Source organism: Trichosurus vulpecula, chromosome 9 (assembly GCF_011100635.1).
Source record: "Trichosurus vulpecula isolate mTriVul1 chromosome 9, mTriVul1.pri, whole genome shotgun sequence".
Taxonomy (NCBI): domain Eukaryota; kingdom Metazoa; phylum Chordata; class Mammalia; order Diprotodontia; family Phalangeridae; genus Trichosurus; species Trichosurus vulpecula.
The window spans coordinates 24,889,538-24,916,185 of record NC_050581.1 but is presented as its reverse complement, the minus strand read 5'-3'; the positions used below and the strand labels follow the sequence as shown (position 1 = coordinate 24,916,185).

Genomic DNA, 26,648 nt, shown 5'->3' with positions numbered 1-26,648 from the left:
CAATTTTTTTATTACATCATGATTTGCAAAATTTTTCATTGACTATTTCTACCTTTCTGCACTGGATTGTGAGGTTTTTATGCCCTAGTACATATTCAGTTTTTGTGCATGTTCCATATGCCACTCAGAAAAAAGGTATATTCCTTTCCAGCCCCATTCAGTTTTCTGTAGAGGTCTATCATATCTACTTTTTCTAAAATTCTATTCACCTCCTTAACATCTTTCTTGTTTATTTTGAGATTAGATTTATCAAGTTCAGAGAGAGGGAGGCTGAAATCCCCTACTACTATAATTTTGCTATCTATTTCTTCCTTTAACTTCTCCTCTAAGAATCTGCATGCTATAGCACTTGCTGCATATTAGTTTTGTGATGATATTACTTCATTGTCTATGAAACCTTTTCGCAGAATATAGGTTCCTTCCTTATCTCATTTAATTAGACTTATCTTTGCTTTTGCTTTATCTGTGATTAGGATTGCTACCCCTGCTTTTTTTTTTTTTTTACTTCAGCAGAAGCATAATATATTCCACTCCAGCCTTTTATCTTTACCCTGTATGTATCCCCCTGTTTCAAATGTGTTTTTTGTAAACAACTTTTTGGAAGATTATAGTTTTTAATCCATTCTGGTATTTGATGTGAAGGAAAGTTCTTCTCCTTCACATTCACAGTTATGATTTCTATCTGTGTCTTTTTTTCCATCCTATTCACCCACCATTAATTCTTTTGTTTCTTCCTTCTCCCTTCTCCTCCTCAAAAACGTTTTGCTTTTGATCACTGCCCCCTCATTTTTTCCTCCCTATCAGCCCCCTCCCTTATCTCACCCTTTTCCCTTACTACTTCTTCCCTCCCTAACCACCCTATGTAACAGAGTATGTTATTCCCTCCTTGAACCAGATCAGATGAGAGTAAAGCTCAAACAATGCTCTTTTCCCTCCCTTCTTTCTCTATTCTTTAATGTTTTTGTGCCTCTTCATGTGATGCAATTTACCCTTTTTGCCTCCTCCTTACCCCTTCTCCCATTACAATCTCTTTGCACCGCTTAATTAAGTGTTTTATTATCACATTAGTTAATATATTCCCACACCCTCTGTCTATGTATATCCCTTTTAAATGTCACAGTAACTATACCATTCTCTAGATTAACAAGTATCATCCTCCCATATAGGGATGTAAATAATTTGCTCTTATTGAATAACAAGTTTTTTTTGTTTTTTCCTATTTACCTTTTTATGCCTCTCTTGAGTCTTGTATTTGAAGGTCAAATTTTCTATTGAACTCTGGCCTTTTCATCAGGAAGGTCTTAAATTCCCTTATTTCATTGTTTGTTCATCTGCTTGCCTGAAAGATTACATTCATTTTTGCTTGGTAGTTCATCCTTGGTTGTAATCCAAGCTCATTGTCTTTCAGAATATCATATTCAAATCCCTCCTATCTTTTAATGTAGAAGCTGCAAGGTCCTTTGTGATCCTCACTGTACTTCCATGATATTTGAATTGTTTCTTTCTGGCTGCATGCTGTATTTTCTCCGTGACCTAATAATTCTGGAATTTGGCTACAATATTCCTTGGAGTCTTCAATCTGGGATCTATTTCAGGGGCTGAATGGGGGATTCTTTTGATGAGTATTTTACCCTCTGGGTCTGGGACCTTGGAGAAGTTTTCCTTAGTGATTTCATGGAAAATATTGTCCAGGCTCTTTTTTTCATCATGGCTTTCTGGTAGACCAATTTTCCAGATCAATTGTTTTTCCAGTGAGATATTTTACATTTTCTTCTATTTTTCATTCTTTGTGCCATAAGAAATCCAGCCTCAGACACTTGTCACTTACTAGCTATGTGACCCTGAGTAACTCATTCAACCCCAATTGCCTCAAAAAAAAGGCGTGGAAAGACTTGCATGAACTGATGCAGATTAATGTAATCAAAGCCAGAAAATTTATAATTGAAATTAATATTATAAAAATTAACAAATTTGAAGATGCCTTTTTAATGACAGAGAATGAAATAAGCAAAATTAGAATAATTCATGTAACAATAACAATATGAAAACAAACGACTTTGAAAGCTTTTAGAACTATGATCAACATGAAAACCATCCATGATTCTAGAAGGATAACAACGAAGCATGCTTCCTTATGGAGAAATGATGGATGCATCAAAGTATTGACAGAAGGTAAGTTATTATTATTTCTCTCATTCCTATGATGCCAGAACAGAAAGGAGCACCACTTAATCTGTTGTCCTCCCTGTTAAATTCATCACTAAAATTTTGAGTTTCGTCTAGTCTGCCACACCATGCTGCCCTTTCTCTTTCTTATCTTCATAGGAGCAGTTGCATTGCATTGGCTGGCAATGGTAGTGTTTATTACTTGTCCATAAGCGTATCTTTGATAACTTTACCTTTCTGTCTTTGATTCTTCTTGTGGCAATAATTGCTTCACTTATTATTGCATGAAATCCCTGAAATGTTTTTACATGTTTTTTGACAAGTACTTTGGGAGAATATGTTTCTTCTTGATGGTTATGTCAATTGCCAGATTTAAAAAAATATTCAGGTTTGGAATAATTGGTCTGGTAGTTCAATTCAGGGTCAAACTATAAAGGAAATTTTCAAAATTCTAGACAAAGTAAGTCCTACTTTCCAAAACTATTTGAGACATCCTGGTTTTTGTCTTCAGTTTTGTTATTTGTTTTAATTTCCAAAGTTTGAACTAAGTGAAAACTCTCAGTGTCTTCAAATTCTTCACTATTCTCTCTATAGATTTTAAGTGGCCCTCAATTTCCTCTCCTATTTAATTAAATCTATTTTGGGGGCCACATTTGTTTTTACTATGAGTTGATCGGGAACCATATGCTGGTAGGTAACACTCTATCATATGACTTGAAGCTCAAGTATCACTGTGAAAAAGCAGTATGATGCCCTTGCCTATATCTGGTGAGATATTTCCAACACTATCATGATATAGCACAAACTCATAATGTCTTTGATCCATTTGATTAACACTAATATGACTGAAATATTTCCAGAAGTTGGGGTATTGGTATTTCTCTTTTTTTCCTGATATATTAAGCTTTCTAGTGGTACTAGAATATGAAAAAAGCAACACATCACTTGTTCAGCTATCTTCTATGTCATGTTAATGCCAATGGCTCCCAGGTGGGTTGTCCTGCAACTTCATTCATTTTTTTTGACTCTTAGAAGCAGTTATGTCACATTGACCAGAGTCTTAATTCAATTAGTGGTATCACTAGAGAACAATTTGCCAATTGTTCAGGGTTCTCATCACACTGATTAATGAAACAGTTTGAGGGGACATTAAATCCCAGCTGGAATTCCTTTACTTACTCTTTTCCCTATGGCATAGCCAATGGGTTTGAGTTTAAGGGGTTGTTATTATCATCACTATTATCGAATAGATTAAAAAGCTTATCCTTTCAGGTGGGGTAAGAAGATAGATTCTTAGAAAGGCAGACTGATTATTAGACTGTTCACGATAGAATTGGAATTAAAATCAAAATAAATCTTGATCTCATTTATGAATTTAATTGCTATGTGAAAGAGGCAGCTGTGGTTGAGTAGAATGTAGTGCAAAACACTGACTTTAGAATCAGAAGACCTCTGTCATTTGCTATTTATGTGACTTTGGGCTCAATTAACCACTCTGAGACTCAGCTTACTCATCTGTAAAATTAGTGTTTTAATACATTACTATCTTCCTGAAAGTATGATAATGAAATAGGCAAAGATGGGTAAAGCACTTTGTAAATGATAAAACACTTTTCAAATAATAGCTACTATTATTGTTTATTTTTTCTATTATTTTAATAGTACTGTGGTTGTCCAGCATGGGAACTTTCTTGATACAGAGCAGCAACTTATCTATAACTTATAATCTAAAAAGTAACCCTTGAAGGTTAAGTGATTTCCCTCATTCATGTGACTAATATCTATGAGAGGCAAGGTTGGAACTCATTTCTTTCTGACTTCAAGTCCATCCATCAGTATACTATGTAGTACTGCCTCTCACTTTTATTATTATCAGGATAAATTTCTGTGAGCCAAAGGTTTTAGAACATGAAGAGGGTGTCTTTCATTCTGTCCACATGATAAGAGGATCATAGATTTAGATCTTTAAGTGAACTTTGAGGCCACTGAGTTCAATCCCCCTCACCTATTTTATAAAAGTAGAAACTAAATCATAGAAAGGTGAACCCTGAAAACTTGGAATCCTGAAGCACTGGCAAATTGTCCCACTGATCGAATTAGCATTACAGGCTATGTGATGTAACTGCTGCTATGAGTCAGATGAATGGAATTGCAGGTCAATTCTCCTTGGAGCCAGTGTGATAAACATGACAAAGAGGGTAGGTGACCAAGGTCACATAGAATGTATATGAGACAGGATTTTGCAAGTTTATCTGTCGTTAATTGTATGAGGATTGATCACTGATGTGGCTGAAAAAGCTTCAATGCATTGAATTTTGCAATGGATAATTTGGTGGTACTTATTATTGGCTGAATACTGAAGCTGAAGTCTAAATGCTTTGTCCACATAATGAAAAGACAGGACTCACTGGAAAAGACCCTGATGTCGGGAAAAATTGAAGGCAAAAGTAAAAGGGGACAGCAGAGGATAAGATGGATAAATAGTGTCATGGGAAAAAATGAGCATGAACTTGGAGACTTCAAGAGTTAGTGGAGGACAAAAGTGCCAAGTGTGCTTGGTCCATAGGGTCATGAAGAGGTGGAAAAAACTGAATAATTGAACAACAAAACAGTGAAGCAGATTGGGTGAAAGCAAGTTTTTAAAGTGTACACTTCACAAGTTGGTTTTGGTGAAAGTGCTTCATGAACCTTAAAGTAGTATACAAATAGGGATTGTTAGCAGTACAGACTTGGGCAGTATGGTACAGTGGAAAGGATGATGGGTGTAGACAGTGAGGAGCTGGGTTCAAATACAACATCTATAGCTTACTACCTGCATGACCTTGGGTAAGTCATTTTACTTATATGAGAAAGAATTTCCTAATACGTAAAATGAGGGAGCAATGTTAGATGATCCATTTTATATCTAAATCTATGATCCTATAATCTTAATTATGGTGCAAAAAGGGGAAAAATGAGAATTCTAAAATAATTTGAGTTACTTTTGAAAAATTTCTGGCATATGAAAAACAAAAAGACAGAATAATAATAGCATCTAACACAATTCTTAACACCTTCAGTTCTGATAACTACTTATTGGTACAGTGAGTGAGAACAGTGGATTTGGAATCAAGAAGACCTCTGTTCAAATTCAGTTGCAGATTCTTACTAGCTGTATGACCCTCAGCAAGTTATTTAAACCCTATCAGCTTCAGTTTCCTCATTTGCAAAATGAAATTAATAATAATGGGGTTGTCCAGGAGTCAAGATGGCAGAGTAAACAGTAAGTTGATCTCACCCTCCCTTATTGACCTAGAAAAAACCCAGGAAATATTGGTCTAGGAAAAATCCTGGAACAATGGAGCCAGCAGAAAGACAGGGAGCAGCAGTCTTTTTGCCCAGGAGGTTTGGGGAATTAACAGCAATGGTACCTCTCATTCTGGGGGAAAGGGAGAAGTACAGGACCAACTGCCCCTACCCCCACCCCCCACCCCACCTCCCCCACCCCCCGCCACCACATACACACCCTGGGAGCTTCAGTGTAGCCCTGGGAAACACAGAAAAACCTTACCTGGCCTCAGCACATACCAGCCACCACCACCAGCTACAACTCAGCACCAGGTAAGCTACCAGGTTACTACAACCTCCACCTGCCACCACCTGAAGCCCCAGCACACAAAGACAACGACCAAGCCTCTGGCCCCAGCACAAGGATTTTGGGACAGTGCACTCTGTGCCCCAGAAGCAGAGGTCAACTTTAAAAGCAAAGAAAAAGGCAAACACTATGAGCTAAAAGCAACAATGACCACCGAAAACGAAAAGCAACAAAACAGAAAACATTGACCATGGGGAATTATTATGGTGACAGAGAAGATCAAAATACAAATTCAGAAGAGGACAACATGGTCAATATACCCACATCCAAAATGACAATGGGAACCATGAACTGGTCTGAAGCCCAAAAAAACTTAGAAGAGCTCAAGAAGGGTTTTAAAGGTCAAATAAGAGAGGTAGAAGAAAAATTGGGAAAAGAAATGGGAGGTATATGTGAGAGAGCCAACAGCTTGGAAAAGGAATGACAAAAATTTACTGCAGAAAACAATTCCTTAAAAAATACAAATTGGACAAATTGGCGGGGGAGAGTACACTGAAGAAAATAATTTGTTAAAAAGTGGAATTAGTTGAGTGGAAAAGGAGGTACAAAAACTCACTGAAGAGAAAAACTCCTTAAAAAGTAGAATTGACCAAATGGCAAAGAAGGTAAAAAAGCTAATTGAAGAAAACAATTTCTTAAACAAGAGAATTGTACAAGTGGAAGATAATGATTCTATGCCACATCAAAAAGCAGTCAAACAAAATCAAAGAAATGAAAAAATAGAGGAAAACATAACATACCTCATTGGAAAAAAATAAATTGAAAATAGATCTAGGAAGGACAATTTAAGAATTATTGGTCTACCTGAAAACCATGATCAAAAAATAATCTGGAAAACATCTTTCAAGAAATCATCAAGGAAAACTGTCCTGAGGTTCTAGAACCAGAGAGGAAAAGAGTCATCAAAAGAATCTATCAATCACTTCCTGAAAGAGATCCCAGATTGAAAATGCCAAAGAATATTGTAGCTAAACTTTAGAATTATCAGGTCAAGGAGAAAATACTGCAAGCAGCCAGAAAGAACACTTCAGATATCATGGAATCACAGTCAGGATTATGAAGGACCTTGCAGCTTCTACATTAAAATATCTGAGGGCTTGGAATATGATATTCTATAAGGCAAAGGAGCTTGGATTATAAGCAAGGATCAACTACCTAGAGGAATTGAGTGTAATCATTTAGTGGAGAAGATATACATTCAGTGTAATAGGGGACTTCCAAAACTTCCTGATGAAAAGACCAGAGCTCAACAGAAAATTTGACCTTCAAATACAAGACTCCACAGAGGAATACAAAAGTAAACAGGAAAGAAAAAAACACATGTGTTATTCAAGAAGGGCAAACTGTTTACTTCCCTCTATGGAAGATGATACTTGTAACTCTTGAGAACTGCATCTTTATTATGAGACTTAGAAGGGGCATACATAGACAGAGGGCATGAGCATAAGTACAGTTTGATGTGTTGATAAAAAATCTAATTAAGTGGTGAAAAGAGATTACACTGGAAGAAGAGGAAAGGAGGAGGCAGAAAGAGGGTAAATTGCATTACACAAAGGGGCACAAAGACCTATTACGAAGAGGGAAAGAAGAGGGGGAAATGAGCATTGTTTGAACCCTACTTTCATCAGATTTGGCTCAAAGAGGGTATAACACACTCAGTTAGGAAAAGAAACTTACTTACCCTAAAGGAAGTAGGAGGGGAAAGAGGAAAGAAGAGGGAGGCAGTCAATAGAAGGGAAGGAGGAAGTAGAAGGGGAAAAGAGAAAGAAAAGGGAGGAGATGGAGAGAAGGGAGGGCAGCTTAAGGGAGGTAGTGGTCAAAAGCAAAACTCTAGTGAGGAAGGAAAGGGAGAAAGGAGAGAGAAAAGCATGAATAGGAGAAAATAGGATGGAGAGAATGACAGAGATAGTAATCATAACTGTGAATGTGAAAGGGGTGAACTACCACAAAAATTGATCATATAGGGGGCATACAAACCACATAATCCAATGCAGAAAGACAGAAATTTTAAATGCATCCTTTTTCAGATCATAAGGCAATAAAAATTACATGTAATAAAGGGCCATGGAAAGATAGACTAATTTTTTTTGTTTGGTTTGGTTTTTTTGGAAGGGGGAAGGCAGGGCAATTGGGGTTAAGTGACTTGCCCAAGGTCACACAGCTGGCAAGTGTGTCAAGCATCTGAGACTGGATTTGAACTCAGGTCCTCCTGACTCCAGGACCAGTGCTCTATTCACTGTGCCACCTAGCTGCCCCTAGACTAAAATTGAATTGGAAACTAAATAATCTAATCCTAAAGAATGAGTGGGTCCAACAAAAAATCCTAGAAGCAATAAGTAACTACATCCAAGAGAAGAACAATAATGAGACAACATACTAATATTTATGAGATGCAGCCAAAGCAATTCTTAGGGGAAGTTTTAGAATTCTAAATGCCTATATAAATAAAACAGAGAAAGAAGAGATCAATGAATTGGGCATGCAACTAAAAAAGCTAGAAAAAGAACTAATTAAAAATCCCTGATTAAATACCAAGTTAGAATCCTGAAAACTAAAGGAGAGATTAATAAAATTGAAATTAAGAAAATTATTGAACTAATAAATAAAATCATCAATAAAATAGATAAACCTTAGGTTAATTTGATTTTAAAAAGTAAGAAGAAAAGCAATTTACCAGTAGGAAAAATGAAAAGGGTGAATTTACCACCAATGAAAAGGAAATTAAAACAATAATTAAGTGCTACTTTGCCCAATTGTGCACAATAAATTAGACAATCTACTAAATACATGAATATTTACACACATATAAAATTGCCCAGATTAATGGTAGGAGAACCAAAATACCTAATCAACCCCATTTCAGAAAAAATAAATTTAACAAGCCATTAATGAACTCCCTAAGAAAAAATCTCCAGAGCTAGATGGATTTACAAGCAAATTCTATCAAACATTTAAAGAACAGTTAATTCCAATAGTATACTGACTATTTTGGAAAATAAATGAAAAAGGAGTCCTACCAAATTCTTTTTAAGATACAGATGTGGTATTGATGCCTAAACCAGGAAGAGTCAAAGCAGAGAAAGAAAATTGTAGAACAATTTCCCTAATGAATATCAATGCAAAAATTTTAAATAAAATAATAGTAAAGAGATTACAGCAACTTATCTCAAGGATAATACACTATGGCCATGTAGAATATATACCAGGAATGCAGGGCTAATTCACTATTAGGAAAACTATCAGTATAATTGACCATAACAATAATAAAATTAACTGAAACTATATGATTATCTCAATAGATGCAGAAATAACTTTCGACCAAATATAATACCCATTCATATTAAAAACACTGGAGAGCATAGGAATCAATGGATTTCCCTTAAAATAATAAGTAACATCTATCTAAAACCATTGGCAAACATCATATGTAATGAGAGTAAGCTAGATGCATTTCCAAGAGATTAGTTGTGAAACAAGGATGTCCATTGTCACCACTATTATTCAATACGGTACTAGAAATGTTAGCTTTAGCAGTAAGAGGAGAAAAAGAAATTGAAGGAGTTAGTCTAGGCAAAGAAGAAATAAAGCTATTGTTTTTGGGAGTCTTTCTGCTAAAACAAACCCAGGAATTATATGAACACAATTACAAAACACTTTTTACTCAAATAAAGTCACATCTAAATAACTGGAAAAATAAATCAGTTGTTCATGGGCAGGCTGAGCTAATGTAATAGAAATGAACATTCTGCCTAATGTAATTTACTTATCAGTGCCATACCAATCAAACTACTAAAAATTATTTTATAGATCTAAAAAAATGATTACAAAAGTCACCTGGAAGAACAAAAAGGTCAAGTGTATCAAGGGACTCGATGAAAAGAAATGCAAGGGAATGTGGCCTAGTTGTTCCAGATTGTAAATTGTCTTATAAGGCAGCAATCATCAATACTACTTTGTAATGGCTAAGAAATTGAATGATGGATCAGTGGAATAGGTTAGTGCTGCAACAATTTGGCTAGCAGCTGTTATGGGGGTGAAAGACCAACACAAGCCCAACAACAAAAATGCTTCCAGCACAAGTTCTTTGATCTGCTTTACTAAGGAAAGCAACGTTAAGAGGTTAACAATCCCAGTTTAATCGAACATACAAATATCATTCACTTAGTTCAGAGGGAAAAGCCAGCACTGTGAACTTCAGAGCAAACACAAACAAGTTACAAACATCAACAGACAGACCTTGTCTGATTCAAATCTCAATTCATAGTTACCGGGGTTTAACAAAGTCCCAACATCCAGGTTTACAAGCTGGAGGGCTCTTAACTACAGCTGCCCAGAGTCTCCACATCAACACACCTCCAAGAGTGAAAGCCCCAAGCAAATAGCTCTGTTCTGTCTTTTTATACACTCTTGAGCCATCATCAAATATCATCTGAGCAACCAGAACTCAGGCTCCTACTACTGGCTCTGTCCTTAGCAACTCCCCTTAGGACCCTGAGGGCTTCACGACCACATAGGCTTAGAACCTAGTAGATAGTGGTTTGGGCCTGGGACTTTGCACCTAGTAAGGTTCAATCAAAGACATTTAATTAATCATTCTAAAACAGTAAGAATGTCCCAACTTAATTGCCAACACAGGTACACAAGACACAGCAGTCAATGGGTATAGTAATCTAATGTTTGATAAACACAAAGACTCCAGCTTCTGGGACAAGAACTCATTATTTGACAAAAACTACTGGGAAAACTGGAAAATAGTATGGCATAAATGAGGTATAGACCAACATCTCACACCATATACCAAGATAAAGTCAAAATGGGTACAGGATTTAGATATAAAGGCTGATATTATAAACAAACTAGGAGATCAAGGAATAGTTTACCTGTAAGATGTATGGAGGATGGAAGAATTTATGACCAAATGAGACAGAGAATATCATGAAACACAAAATAGATAATTTTTATTACACTAAATGATTTTTTGCACAAAGTCAATGCAACCAAGATTAGGAAGGAAGCAGAAATCTGGGAAACAATTTTTTTATTGCCAGTGTTACTAATGAAGGCCTCATTTCTAAAATATATACAGAACTGAGTCATATTTATAAGAACACAAGTCATTCCACAATTGATAAGTGGCCAAACGATATGAACGGGCAGTTTTCAGATGAAGAAATTAAGGCTATCTATAGTCATATGGAAAAATGCTCTAAATCACTATTGATTAGAGAAATACAAATGAAAACAAATCTGAGGTATCACATCACACCTTTCAGATTGGCTAACATAAGAAAACAGAAAAAGATAAATTTTGGAAAAGATGTGGGAAAGTTCGAACACTAATTCATTGTTGGTGGAGCTGTGAATAGATACAACCATTCTGGGGAGCAATTTGGCATGATGCCCAAAGGTCCATAAAAATGTGCATACCCTTTGATCCAGCAACACCACTTCTAGGTCTGTATCCCAAGTAAATCATAAAAATAAGAAAAGGACGGATATACAAAAATATTTATAGCAGCTCTTTTTGTGCTGACCATGAATTGGAAATTCGGGGGATACCCATCAATTGGGGACTGGCTGGACAAGTTGCGGTATATGAATGCAATGGAATAATATTGTTCAGAAAGAAATGAGGAGCAGGCAGACTTCAGAAAAACTTAGAAATACTTACATGAACTGATTCTGAGTGAAGTAAGCAGAACCAGGAGAACACTGTAAACAGCAACAGTAACATTGTGTGATGGCTCACTTTAATAGGCTTAGCTCTTCTTAGTGATGCAAGTATCTAAGACAATTTCAAGATGTTCATGATGCAAAATACTATCCACATCCAGAAAAAGAAGTTTGGAGTCTGAATACAGATGTAGCATACTACTTGTTCCTTTTTTGGTTTCTTTTCTCTCATGTTACATTTCATTGGTTCTCATTCTTCTTTACAACATAACTAATGTGAAAATGTTTAATATAAACGTATACGTAGAGTGTATATCAGATTACATGCTATTTTGTGGTGGGGGAGGGTAAAGAGGAGGAGAAAATTTATAAATCAAAATCTTATGGAAGTCAATGTTGAAAACTAAAAATAAATTAATTAATAAATAAAAAATGAACAATAATAACTGGGTTGCTGTGCCGATCAAGTGAGATCCTATGTACAACACTGTGTAGACATTAAACTACTATATTATTCTTGTTAATAATAATAATGATAATTGTTGTTGTTGTTATTCTTCAGCCAGTACAATATTGTATCCTTCTCATGTAATTTTATGAACTCTTCTGGAGGAGCAGATCTGCTTCTGTGTAAGCAACTTCTGCCACTGAAAAGGGAAAGTCTTAGGAATTGTATATATTAAAGTGACATATTGATGCCATAGTTTTTCCCCTAGTCAATCAGTGTAATACTGTATACTTAATGTACTTGGCATAGGTAACTTGAACTGAAACAATCATTCTTCTGTTCCTCTGAAGTCTAATTACAAACCAGCTAATGCTGTTTAATTGTGTTCAGATAGGAGTTATATTAGAATTAAGAAAATGTGAACTAGAATGACTTTTGACTATATGTTTCAATGCTAATAAGATGCAACTTAATGGCTTCTACGAGTTTATCTGCCTTCTGACACATGTTTGAATTGGACAGGCCCAATCAGTTTTGTTGAACCTTATTAGATAATTGAACAGCACCTGCCTATCCAAGAGTACAAAGCACTTTGACTTTTTCTGCTTTCTGTGCCAGTAGGATAACTCTGTGATGTGTGAAGGCATGGGCCTTTACCTAAGTGAAGTGTGTGTGTGTGGGGGTGGTGCTTGTGCAGAGGAGGGGTACTTTAATCCAAATGCTTCCTCAAATGAAGTCTGCAATTCCATTAGTGATTCAAATCTCTATGTTAAGCACTGCCCTCTCCTTACTATCTCCTGTGATGTGAATCCTTTCTCTCTAAGAGAGAGAGTAGTACATTAAAAGTAACTGAAACTTTCATGGGCTTCTAAGGATTACAAAGCACTTACCTTGTAATAAGACTGCAGGTAGGGAGTGCAACTATTATCCCTATTTTGTTGATAGGGAAGCTGAGGCTCATAGAGGTGAGGTTAATTGCTTAATTGCCTGCTGGTAGATGTTGGAGGTAGGATTTAAATCAGATCTTCTTTTTGAAAACCAGCATGTAGGATTTTACTTCTAAGTGTATGAAATTGGGCAAAATACTTCATCTTCCTCAAATTCAGTTTCCTCTATTTATGATGATGACCTTTAAATTCATGCATCCTCTCTGCCACTCAGTTTCCTGCTCTATACATTGGGACAATAATATATGCCGTATTTACGTCACAGAGTTGCTGTAAGAGTCAAAGAAAAGAATGTGGAAGTATTTTATCTGGGATAAAGTGCTTTATGAGAAAACAGTAGTAGGTAATATTATGTTGAGTTATAGTGATGATAAAACAGTATTTGACACTTTGCTATAATTGAGTTTATCCAATTAAATTACTTAGCAACAAGATGAATCAGGGGTAGTACAAGATGGTTGATAGCCCTGCAAAGGAAAATCTGGGGATAAAAAAGATAAACTCTACACTTTTCACACATTTGCCTTAGGCCAGCCCTGCCTGCTACTTTGTTTCTCTTATGTTCATCGTGAAAAGTCACCTTGGAGAAGCTCAGTATGAGATCAATACTCTTCTACAATTTGGAACCACAACATCAATTTGATTTTTCAACCTGTTTGTGACTTTACAGTTAAAATTCTCAGAAACTGAAACTTCTACTGGAGAGAGGGAGAAAGAGAGAGAGAGAGAGAGAGAGAGAGAGAGAGAGAGAGAGAGAGAGAGAGAGAGAATTGTGTATTTATTTTGAGACTGACCTAGACCATGACCATATAATTACTAGTCTATACATAAGACAATGCCCCATAACTTTCGAGAAGTAATATCAGACCTAAATGCCTAGAATTCTATACCTTAGGACCTACACTACAATGCTCTTAATGTTATTATGTCTATTACCTTGTGGCATCCAGATAACAGAGAGTGGGGAAATCAAGTCCTTCCCTGTAGAGTGATTCCTTTTGGTTTTTCAGAAGTTCCGTCTTCAGTGGTGGTACAGAAAGTGAGAGAAATGAAAATAGTACAAATGATGTGGGAACAGCATGTAAGACATGTATAAGACATTAATGTGAGGTAATATCTCTTCTGAGCAGAAAGCTCCCAAGGAATTTAGAAAAGTATCATGGTGGCAGTTAGCATGGAAATCAACCACTAAACAAACCTGGATTTGGAGCCAGAGAATCCTGGGTTCCATTCCCAACTCAGTCACTTACTACCTGTGTTACCTTGGATAAATCATTTAACCTTTCATTATCCTCATCTTTAAAATGAGGGTGTTGAACTAGATCACAGTTCAAATACTTTCCAGCTCTAGAAATTGAGGATTCCATAACAAGTTGTTTAAGATTTACTAATCATTACAAATTGATATTTGGGGGAGCCTTGTGATGTATGACTTTGAGAATCAAAATGTTTATTTGACCCCTGGCCCAGTGGGGTGGGCACTGTAGCCATAGTCTAATGTCTAAGTCCGTGATGAAAGGTACTCTGGGACATTATTGATTTGCTTTTAAAAATAACCCCGATTTTTCCTAAGATATTTAGCAGATATAGAAAACAAAACAAAAAAAGAATGACATGAAGTGAAAGACAGAGAAAAATATTCACATTTAAACTATTACCAATACCACTGGATGGAACGGGTTGACTAGAGACTGCTGAAATCCAGGAGGCCCTTAGGTCTGCAAGGTGAACATGGAATTCTGTTCAGGCTGTTTGCCCCTGTAGCACACAGTAGTTACTAACAGCCCTGTTTATATTCTCTGTGAAATTGGCAGAGAATTCTCCCAGAGCACATCATTTACAGCTAGCTGAAGTGAAACCACAAAATTGCCTACTTTTAAACCAAAGAAAGAAAGAGGTTTTTTTTCATTTCTTGAAATGAAAGTTAGTGTACTAGAGCAAGGGGAAAATATGTGCAGGTTTTCAAATACTTTCATATACTGTTGTATGTTCCTACATCTTTATAAAGGATAAGAGATTGGTTGTGTTTCCTGTTGGTGATAAGACTTTCAAGTGAATTTCTATGTCAGTGGCTCATTGAGTTAATATAGGAGTCTTAAAAGCTATCCCAGCAGACTCTTACTGTTTTGTAGTTTGTAGAATCTATCTTTACTTTTCTGAAAATTGAGACCTTTATTAGTCTGTTGTTTGTCACTTGGCATCTTTCCTGTTTTCCATATTTTCTCAAAAATTATACTCAGTTAATTTGCAAACATTGGCCTATTGTGGCTGGGATCCTTTTCTGAATTTGGATTAGACTATTGGACCATTAGGATTCCTTTTTACAATTATTTTTAATTTTTTTTCAGCTGAAAACATCTATTTTCTCTCCGCCCCACTTTCTACCCTGATTAAGGGGAAGAGAAAAACAAAATTAGTCTTCCAATATTTATCATTTTCTTTTTTTTAATAACTTTTCCAATTTTGTGTATGTAAGGTAGGGCCTCAGAGTTCCTTTAATTTGGGTCCCTTTAAACTCTAAAAATTTATGACTGATTTTCAATGTAGAAGTTCAGGAAGATAATAAGAGCTAACGTCTGTATAGCACTTACTATGTGCTAAGTACTTTACCAATATTATCTCGTTTGGTCCTCACAATAATTCTGCAAGGTAGGAGCTATTATTAGCCCAATTTTTTCAGATGAAGAAACTGAGGCAACAAGAACTTAAGTGACTTGCCCAGGGTCACAGTCTAGTAAGTGTCCAAGGCCAGATTTGAGCTCAGGTATTCATGATCTGGCACTTGATACACTTTGCCAGCTGGTAGGTGGGTAGGCTAGTCTGCCTACCCAAGATGCAAAGACCAGGTAAAGTTCTGTATTTTAGCCATTTTAGGACCTTCCAACCTAAATTTGCAGGAAAGGCTCACCACTTAATAGTTGGCTACAGGGTGATGAATTTTTCAGCCATAGAAACTCATGATTACTAACCCCTGAGGCAAAAGAGGGTTGTAAACTCCTTTGATGTATGGAATAACCACAGATCCTCAAAGTAGTGAGGGGAGAAAGAAGAAAGTTTGCAAGACTGGAAGTTCTTTTCGCAGTTACTTTATTTAGGAAAAACCTAGTCTCGATGAATTGAACTACGATTTACCTGGGTGAGACAATTAGGACTGGGTGGCCTAAGGCTTAACATGCTGGGGCAAGACAGTACTTTATATGCATATATATATCTATATATCTATATCTATATATAGATATATATACTTTATATACATAAGAAAATACAAATGGGCTGGACCATGACATAACCATTCTCAGGTCTGGAGTAGTATTGCCTGCTTCAGCCTCATGCTTGGACAATGCAGGAACTCCTGAGTCTTGTGGGAGCAGTTTCCAAGTTAATTGTCTCACAACAGGGTACAAAACTAGCTGGAACACAAGTGCAGTACCTGGGTTGGTTCACCTGGCAGTTACAAGGAACAGGAATTGTGAGCAAGTCCAGAGATGTGACAGATATTGACTCTCAGGTCCCTGGGAAATAGAGAGAGCTAAAACCATAAATCCCTCAGTAAACACCAAGAGCTGGTCAAAGCAATAAGTTTTGCCAGAGGGTGAGATCATCCAGAGTGCAAAGGATTCTTGTTATGCCAAGCTCAGGGCACAGTAGGTGGGCCTTAGCTGTGGGAAGAAGGGTGTCTCCAAAATATGTTCACAGAATAAACCCTGGCTCCCAGTTACTAACACTTTTGGAGCACATGGCAATAATCATCACATTAGTTGTGTTATGGATTTTCAGAGATTCGGCATAAAAGTCATTTCCAAAAAGGACTGCCTAAAGCAGACACTCCAAGTTGCCCCATAGATCACTCTCTCTTCTCTAAATTATATCCCAGCTTTTTTTTTTATTAGTGAGGCCATAAAAGTCTCTCTCTCTCTCTCTCTGTCTCTCGCTCTCTTTCTATCTCTCTCTCTGTCTCTCTCTATCTCCCTGTTCCTGTCTCTCTCTCTCTCTCTCTCTCTCTCTCTCTCTCTCTCTCTCTCTCTCTGTCTGTCTCTCTTTCTCTGAGCTGATAGCTGAGAAAATTATCAGACCCTTACCAGTCATGCATCTTTACCAGCTCTTGGGTTCATAAAGATAAATAAATAAACAAGCAAACTAGTGAATAAATAAATAAATGAATAAATAAAAAAAATCAATGAAAAAGACAAGGGGAGAGGGAGGGCAGGACAGCAGCCCGAAGTGCCAAGCTCCATGGGCAGAAGCGCAGCATGTGGAGACCTGATGATGATGGCAGCCTCCTGACTAGTTGACATCTGGCAGCCTCCGGAATGTTAACTGTCTTGCTGGCCCCAAATTATTTCTTCACAACTACTCTTTGAGGTTTACTTTCACTTTATTAAACAAGAACACATTCAACATCACACTTCTCCCTGGTATAGATTAATTCATACTATTTTGTCAAGGAAAGGACTAGAAGAATTTTTTGGTGATGCAAAAAAAAAATGGTCAAATCAGGTGGTGTGTAGACCTGTGAACAGTTAAGGTACTAGAGTAATGCAGATATTTAAATAAACTTTGGTGTGTCCTACTGAAAGAAAAAAATATTCCTCACATTAGAGTACAAAGCCAAAAGACAAATTGCCAATGCCTGGCTCCCAGTAATTAGAAAAGGTTTTAGAGTCTGTGAATGAATTACATAAAATTATTCAGGAGATAATGCTTTGAGACTTCTTCAGACAGGTCAAGAAAGGGCAAGACAAGGTGATTGGAGAAAAAGAAATTTTTGGACATTATCATTTGGCAAAGGACAAACAGTAGTGGCCAATACCTTGATACCTAAACAAAAGAGAAAACAAGAAGTACTTTGCGATGCCTTATGTGGAACAGTTTGTCAGACTGAAACTTACAAAGTACCTATGTGAGAAAGTCAAGAAGAAAACTTTAAAGAGAAAGAAAAAGAAAATCCTTGAAAGAAAATTTCCACACATGTCTGCAGAAGCACAAAATAGAAATCTAAGCAAAGATATGGTGAACTCTTTTTCTTTTCCTAATTCTATTTCACATAAGTTGTAATTTATGGCTGACTGGTAAATATGCAAATGTAAATTCACAATAAGTGGTTTGTTTAAAAAAATTTCAAAAAAAAGAGTAAAAGAAAAAATACTATCTGGATTTCAGGAGTTAAGGCCCAGGTAGATCAGACTTCACATTGAAAGCTGGGTGTCTGAAACAAATTAAATCCATAGACAAAGTTTAGAATGTGCATGGCCTTAAGGGAACTTTCCTAAACCATCTGGTTAAAAACCAGAGCCCATTGCTTCCAGGAAGATACATGCTGGTCCATCTGAATTGACATCTGTGTGCAGGCTGAAGTCCCTGAGGATAATTAACAGAGAAGCCTCCAACGGCAATACTGACACCAGCTTGGGGAACTGAGCTATAAAATTCTCTATATAAACAAGTGGCCTATATACCCAAAGAACTATAAATTTTGGTCTTGCCCCGGGGCACTAGAAATAGCCAGATGCTCAAATAAATTTATGTTTGAAGTACAAGGCAAACATGATAAAAATATCATAGCTACTCTCTTCACACCTTTGTTCACCATGAGACAGACAGATCAAAGATAGCTGAGTAAGACCTTACATTGGGTTTTACTGTCTCAGGAGAGATGTGAGTGACAGTTCATGACGGAAGTATAGAATATGTTACTCTTATTTACCACAAGAATTTGAGTACTTCATGTAAGGGGATTCTGGATTGCTTACAATACATATATATACACACACACACATACATATATATACAAGCACATGCTAACACACCAAATCTATGATAATGTGATTTTACCAGGCTCTATGAAATGCCACCATCAGAAAGTTATTTCCTTGGGTTAAGGTACGGTCTTCCTATTAAAAATTGTTTTTAATAAATCCTTTTGAAAAATTCACAGAACCCAAAAACAGGTGACATACTAATCACCCTTCTCGCTCTCTCTCCCAGAATCTTGCTTCTTTGATTAGTTAGTCTGTCTTCCTTCTGGGTGGCAGGTGGCCTCCAGTCTAGCTCCCTATAGAAAATATCCAGGGAAGCAATTGTGAAATAATATTGGAAGCAGAGCTGGTGGGATTTTTTTTATTCTGTTGTCATTGTTTGTTTTGTTTTGTTTAGAGGGAAGGAAGGAGTAAAGGCACTCTTATTCTTATGATATCTTTCATCTGATATTGTTACAGCTTGTATTGTTTTTGAACTTTCATGTATTTGTATATATTTTCCACAACTGGAGTTCTTCATCCAAAAATCGTTTATTAAATATCGAATATGTGTGATACAACTTACAAGGACCTGGGGAAAGCTTAAAAATTATTAGACATGCTTCCTTCTTGTCCTTCAAAACAAGGATTAGATTAGATTTCTATGAAATTTTCCTTGTTCCTATAAGATGAAAAGTATCTCATCTCCTTAAATATCTTATAATACTTTATCTAAACAAGGGCTTCTTAATTTTGTGTGACTGTGTCAGAAACACTTTTGTCAGTCTGGTGAATACTACTGTGCTGTGTTGCCTACATTCATAATTGTTGGAAATGCACAATTTTAATTACATGTTATTAAAGATAAAGATATAATTTTCCCTATGAAATCCATGCACCGACTCCAGAATAAGAATCCTTGTTCTTGTCCTCTCTTTTGTCGTTATCACATTCCACTTTGGATAATATATTTTTTGTAAATAGTTTATTTCCCTTACCCTGTATTAGACTACAAGTTCCTTGAGGGCAGAAGTTTTTGTGATTTTTCCTATTGTAGCCCCAGCAACTATAGCATTGCCTTGTATGCAAAAAATAGTAATAATAAATTTTTTAACTAATAGAGCTTCCTAGAGCTTAAGGTGTAGCTTTGTAGACATAAATATTTAAGGATGCAATACTATACAAAAAAACTTACAATGACTACAGTTCAAAATTGTGTGCAGTGAGAACACACAAGACGTAACAAAGTACATTCTTTGTTGGAGGAAAGATAAATCATTTCCTATCAGGTACGACAGACTGGTATAGACTCAGGAGATGGCATTTGATCTGGGCATTTAAGAATGAGTAGGATTTCAGAAAGAAGAGAAAGAGAGGGGAGAGTATTCTGGTTGTAGGGAATAGACTGATAAAGGGCCTAGAAGTGGTGAAAGATGGGATATTTATGTGAGGATAGTGAGTAGTCTAGTTTGGATGGCACATGTGTATGGAGGAGTGTGGTTTGTGATAGGGTTGGAAAGGGGGTGGTTCCAGATTTTGGAGAGCCTTGAAGATCAAAGGCATAAATCTGAGGAGTCTCAAAATGACTTTTGCATTGATTTCCAGAAGATCACTTTCTATCTCACTCTACCTTGCCAACTACTCTTTCTTTGTTGTCTTCATCTATTAGAATGTTAGCTACTTGATGGCAGGACCTAGCTTGCTTGTTTTTAAGTAAATCCTAGTACTTAGCCCAATTCTTGATATATTGTAAGGGCTGAATAGATTTATTTTTTTGTCCATTCACTCTCATTCACTTATTGGCTTTACCATATTTTCATAACAACTACTATTTATAAAGAACTTTTAGATATGTGAAGTGCTTCTGAAGTTTTTTTTTAATCTTATCCTCAAAAAAATCTTGGAAGGATGGTTAGATTAATAAGATTACATTTATGATGAGCTTTACCATCTCAAGCACATGAACTAATTTTATTCTCACTAAATCCGGTGACGTAATAGTTTAAGCACTATGATCCTCGTTCTACAGCTCAGGAAACTGAGGTTCAGTGATTTCCCTAAAGTGTTACTGTTATTTAATAGTAGAGCCAGGACTTGAATGTTGGACTATGGATTCTATATTCAATTCTCTTTCCACTGTACCATGCTGCAATGGTGAACATTTGTACTTTCATCTTTCTTTCTTTCTTTCTTTCTCTTTTTAAATTATTATTTATTTAATATTTTTAGTTTTCAGCATTGATTTCCACAAGAGTTTGAATTACAAATTTTCTCCCTATTTCTACCCTCCCTCCACTCCAAGATGGCATATATTCTGATTGCCCTGTTCCCCAGTCAGCCCTCCCTTCTGTCACCCCACTACCCCCCATCCCCTTTTCCCTTGCTTTCTTGTAGGGCAAGATAGAATTCTATGCCCCATTGCCCATATATCTTATGTCCTAGTTGCATGCAAAAAATTTTTTTCAACATGTACTTTTAAAACTTTGAGTTGCAAATTCTCTCCCCTCCTCCCTCCCCACTCACCCTCCCTAAGAAGGCAAGCAATTCAATATAGGCCACATGTGTATCATTATGCAAGACCTTTCCACAATACTCATGTTGTGAAAGACTAACTATATTTTGCTCCTTCCTATCATATCCCCCTTTATTCAATTTTCTCCCTTGACCCTGTGCCTTTTCAATAGTGTTTGCTTTTGATTACCTCTTCCCCCTATCTCCCCTCCTTTCTATCAACCCCCCTTTTTGTCTCCTTCCTCCTTCTTTCCTGTGGAGTAAGATACCCAACTGAGTGTGTATGTTATTCCCTCCTCAGGTCAAATCCAATGAGAGCAAGATTCACTCATTCCCCCTCACCTGCCCCCTTTCCTTCCAATTAACTGCTTTTTCTTTCCACTTTTATGTGAGATAATTGATCCCATTCTATCTCTCCCTTTCTGACTCTCTAAATATATTCCTCTCTCATCCCTTAGTTTGATTTTATTTCTTTTAGATATCATCCCTTCATATTCAACTCACCCTCTGCCCTCTGTCTATATATGTATATATATGTACATATATGCATATGTATATATGTGTGTATATATATATATATATATATATATAGTATGATATATATAGTATATTCCCTTCAGCTACCCCAATGCTGAGGTCTCATGAATCATACACATCATCTTTCCATGTAGGAATGTAAACAAAACAGTTCAACTTTAGTAAGTCCCTTATGATTTCTCTTTCTTGTTTACCTTTTCATGCTTCTCTTCATTCTTGTGTTTGAAAGTCAAATTTTCTATTCAGTTCTGGTCTTTTCACTGAGAAAGCTTGAAAGTCCTCTATTTTATTGAAAATCCATATTTTGCCTTGGAGCATGATACTCAGTTTTGCTGGGTAGGTGATTCTTGGTTTTAATCCTAGCTCCATTGACTTCCAGAATCTCATATTCCAAGGCCTTCAATCACTTAATGTAGAAGTTGCTAGATCTTGTATTATCCTGATTATGTCTCCACAATACTCAATTTTTTTCTTTCTGGCTGCTTGCAGTATTTTCTCTTTGATCTGGGAGCTCTGGAATTTGGCAACAATATTCCTAGGAGTTTTCTTTTTGGGATCTTTTTCAGGAGGTGATCTGTGGATTCTTTCAATTTCTATCTTACCCTCTGGCTCTAGAATATCAGGGCAATTCTCCTTGATAATTTCTTGAAAGATGGTATCTAGGCTCTTTTTTCAATCATGGCTTTCAGGTAGTCCAATAGTTTTTAATTTATCTCTCCTGGATCTATTTTGCAGGTCAGTCATTTTTCCAATGAGATATTTCACATTGTCTTTCATTTTTTCATTACTTAGGTTCTGTTTTATAATATCTTGATTTCTCATAAAGTCACTACCTTCCACTTGCTCCAATCTAATTTTTAAGGTAATATTTTCTTCAGTGGTCTTTTGGACCTCCTTTTCCATTTGGCGAATTCTGCTCTTCAAGGCATTCTTCTCCTCATTGGCCTTTTGGAACTCTTTTGCCATTTGAGTTAGTCTATTTTTTAAAGTATTATTTTCTTCAGTATTTTTTTGGGTGTCCTTTAGCAAGTCATTGACTTGTTTTTCTTGGTTTTCTCGCATCACTCTCATTTCTCTTCCCAATTTTTCCTCTACTTCTCTAACTTGCTTTTCCAAATCCTTTTTGAGCTCTTCCATGGCCTGGGACCAGTTCATGTTTTTCTTGGAGGCTTTTGATGTAGGATCTTTGACTTTGTTGACTTACTCTGGCTGTATGTTTTGGTCTTCTTTGTCACCAAAGAAAGATTCCAAAGTCTGAGTCTGAATCTGAGAGAATTTTCACTCCCTGTTCATGTTCCCAGCCAACTATTTGACCCTTGAGCTTTTTGTCAAGGTATGACTGCTGGTAGAGAAGAGAGTACTTTGTCCCAAGCTTCAGGGGCTGCGCTGTCATTTTCAGAGCTATTTCTACACAGCAAGCTCTGCCACACCATTGCTCCTCCTCCCCCAAGAACCCCCTGCCCAGACTGCAACTCAGATCTAAGCAGGCTCTGTACTCCTACTCTGATCTGCCACTTAATTCCTCCTACTAGGTGGGCCTGGGGCTGGAAGCAACTGCAGCTGTAGCTCTGTAAGCAGCCTCAGAGCTGCACTACCTCCGCCACCCCTGGGGAGATGGCCAAACTGTTAACTCCTTTCCCTCTGTCCCCGAAATTTGTTCCCACTAACCTTCTCTGTTGTCTTTGGTGTTTGTGGATTGAGGAGTCTGGTGACTACCACAGCTCACTAGTTCAGGGAGCTAAGGCCTGTTCTGCCTGGCTCCAGGTTTGGTTCGTCTGGGCGTGTCCCTCGCTGGGCTCTGCTCTGCTCCCAGCATGGTGTGGTGAGATAGACCTTACCCAGGGAACATCCAAGCTTTCCTGGGCTGGAGCCCTGCTTCCCTCTGCTATTTTGTGGTTTCTGCAGTTCTAGAATTTGTTGAGAGCCATTTTTATAGGGATTTGGAGGGTCATGGGGGAGAGCTTTAGGCAAGTCCTTGCTTTCCATCTGCTATCTTGCCTCTTCCCCCCCATCTTTCTTTCTATATTTCAGTTAATAATAGTTGGTAATGTGAAAGTTTATTTAGCTTTTAAAGTTATATAATCTATTTCTTCTAGTATACATGGAGGAAATCTGGACTAGTGTATAATTTGACATTTAGGTATCACCTAAACACCTCACCTTTTAAAACTTTTTTATAATTTTATTCATTTATTCACTTTTAGTTTTCAACATTCCCTTCTATGAGATTTTGAGTTCTAAATTTTCTCCCCCTCTCTCTAGTCCCCTGCTTCCCAAGATGGCAATCTGATATAGACTATACTTGTACAATTATACTAAACGTATTTCTCACCCTTTAGTCTCACAACATTAGTCAGGTTGTAAAGGAGAATTAGAATCAAAGGGGAAACACCAGGAGAAAGAAGAAGCAGAAGGAGAGAGAGAGAATAGTATCCTTCAATCTGCATTTAGACTCCATAGTTCTTTCTCTAGATGTGAATAGCATTTTCCATCATGAGTCTTTTGGAATTGTCTTAGATCCTTGTATTGTTGAGAAGAGTTAAGTCTGTCAAAGTTGGTCATCGCACAGTATTGCTGTTACTGTGCACAATGTTCTCCTGGTTCTGCTCACTTTACTCAGCTTCAGCTCAAGTGAGTCTTTCTAGGTTTTTCTGTAATCTACTTGCTCATCATTTCTTATGGAGCAATAATATTCCATTACATTCATATACCATAACTTGTTCAGTCAATCCCTAACTGATGGATATCCCCTCAGTTTCCAAATCTGGGCCACCACAAAAAGAGCCGCTATAAATATTTTTGTACATATGGGTCCTTTTCCCATTTTATGATCTCTTTGGGATACAAACCTGGAAGTGGTATTGCTGGGTCAAAGGGTATGCACAGTATTGGACATAGTTCCACATTGCATTCCAGAATGGTTGGATGAACTCACAACTCAACCAACAATGCATTGGTGTTCCAATTTTCCCACACCTTCTCCAATAGTTATCATTTTGCTGTTTTGTCATGTTAGACAATCTGATAGATGTGAAGTGGTACCTCAGAGTTATTTTAATTTGCATTTCTCTAATCAATAGTGATTTAGAGTATTTTTTATATGACTATAGATAGCTTTAATTTCTTCAGGTGAAAACTGCTTGTTCTTATCCTTTGACCATTTATCATATGGGGAATGACTTGTGTTCTTATAAATTTGACTCAGTTCTCTATATATTTTAGAAATTATGCCTTTATCAGAGTCTCTGGCTATAAAAAATTATTTCCCAGCTCTCTGCTTCCCTTCTAATCTTGTTTCATTGGCTTTGTTTGTGCAAAAACTTTTCAATTTAATATAATCAGAATTACTCATTTTGGTTTTCATAATGTACTCTATCTCTTCTTTGTTCATAAATTCTTCCATTCTCCATAGATCTGATAGGTAAACTATTCCTTGCTGTCCTATTTTGCTTATAGTCTCACCCTTTATGTCTAAATCATGTATCTATTTTGACCTTATCTTGGTATACAATGTATGAAACTATGCCTAGTTGCTGCCATGCCATTTTCCAGGTTTCCCAATAGTTTTCGTTAAATGAATTCTTATGCCAGAAGCTGGTGTCTTTTGGTTTATCAAACAGTAGATTACTATAGTCATTGACTAGTGTGTCTTGTGTAACTAACCTAATCCAGTGATCTACCATTCTATTTCTTGTCCAGTACCAAGTGGGTTTGATGATTGTTGCTTTATAATAATAGATACAAAACAAAAAACTTTAACAAGTACAACACTTGTTTATGCTTTAAAAAAAAGTTATAGAATATTGGTGTAGAAGGACCTTTTTCTTTTAGGCTATCATAAAAGGTATCTAAATCCACAAGTTAACATTAAATGGAATATAAAGTGTAACATAGAAACACTAGAAGCTTTCTCTTGCCTCCTTTAGTTATGTACATTATTTTACATAGTTTTTATAAATATTAGCAGCAGCAATACTTTAATAAACATTTACTTAAACACCTCCTATTTGCCAAGCACTGGGGATACAAAAAAGAAAAATAGCTAATACCTGTGTGTAACAGTTAAAATTAAGTTAGACTGAGGCACAAATTTCCAAGCATGAATATACCACAGTTTCCCCAGCATAAGCTAAAATCCTAAGGCAGGGAATTTTAAACCTTTTAAATAATTTTTAGGGAAATGCAGAGCAAAGAATAGAACTTCTTAGATGGGGAGCAAGTTATGATTGGTTACAGTGCTGAGGTGTGTGGAGAACAATGTGATTGGCTGGTAATTGGAAATGAAGGGCAAGCAACAACCCCTTCCTTACCTCCTGTGACTAAGAAATGTTCATTGTTTCAGTCCATGTGCATGGTTAGAGATAGTGGCCCAGACTTATTTGGATAACCAACCAGACATCCTTGAAGGATAGCTTGGTAGAAACCAAACTCCCTGGTATCCATTTTCTTCCTTTAAAGGTAATGGATTTCCTTGACACCAGAATCGAGCTATGATTCACAGGAGAACTGAATTTCTAAACTTAATTTAATACAGGCCAGGTGAATTTCTGAAATAAATTTAGAGACAAAAAATCATGACCAAGGCAGTTACAGGACAAAGTCAATTAATTGTAAATAGGTTCAATAAAAAAAGACAATCAATCTGATTATTTTACCTGCCTTCAGGGAGCTTACAATCTAATGGGGGAAGACAGCACACTAAAGGAAGCTGAAAAGCTGGGGGAGGGGTAAAGCAGAATCAGAATCAATGCCAAGAAGAGCAACTGCTGGAAAATGGAGCTACAGAAGTCCTCTATAAAGAAGGCTTTGGGAGGAGTTTAGTGCTTCACCCTCCATCCCCCCAGTCAGAGAGTGATTGCAGCTCAGGGTGAGTTGAGAAAGTATAGTGTATCAAAACCTCAGTCATTCTTCATGACAATGAGATTTGAGGTCATCATCTTATCTTGGATATTGTTCTGAAGATTCAAGCTAAGCAGAGCTGCTGATGGAAAAAAAGG

At 36.7% G+C, this 26,648-nt stretch overlaps 1 pseudogene; it reads left to right on the top strand.

Annotated features, from left to right (window-relative positions):
• The first annotated feature begins 4,924 nt into the window (after positions 1-4,924).
• LOC118832053 lies at positions 4,925-17,923 on the top strand (annotated as a pseudogene).
• Positions 17,924-26,648: the final 8,725 nt, after the last annotated feature.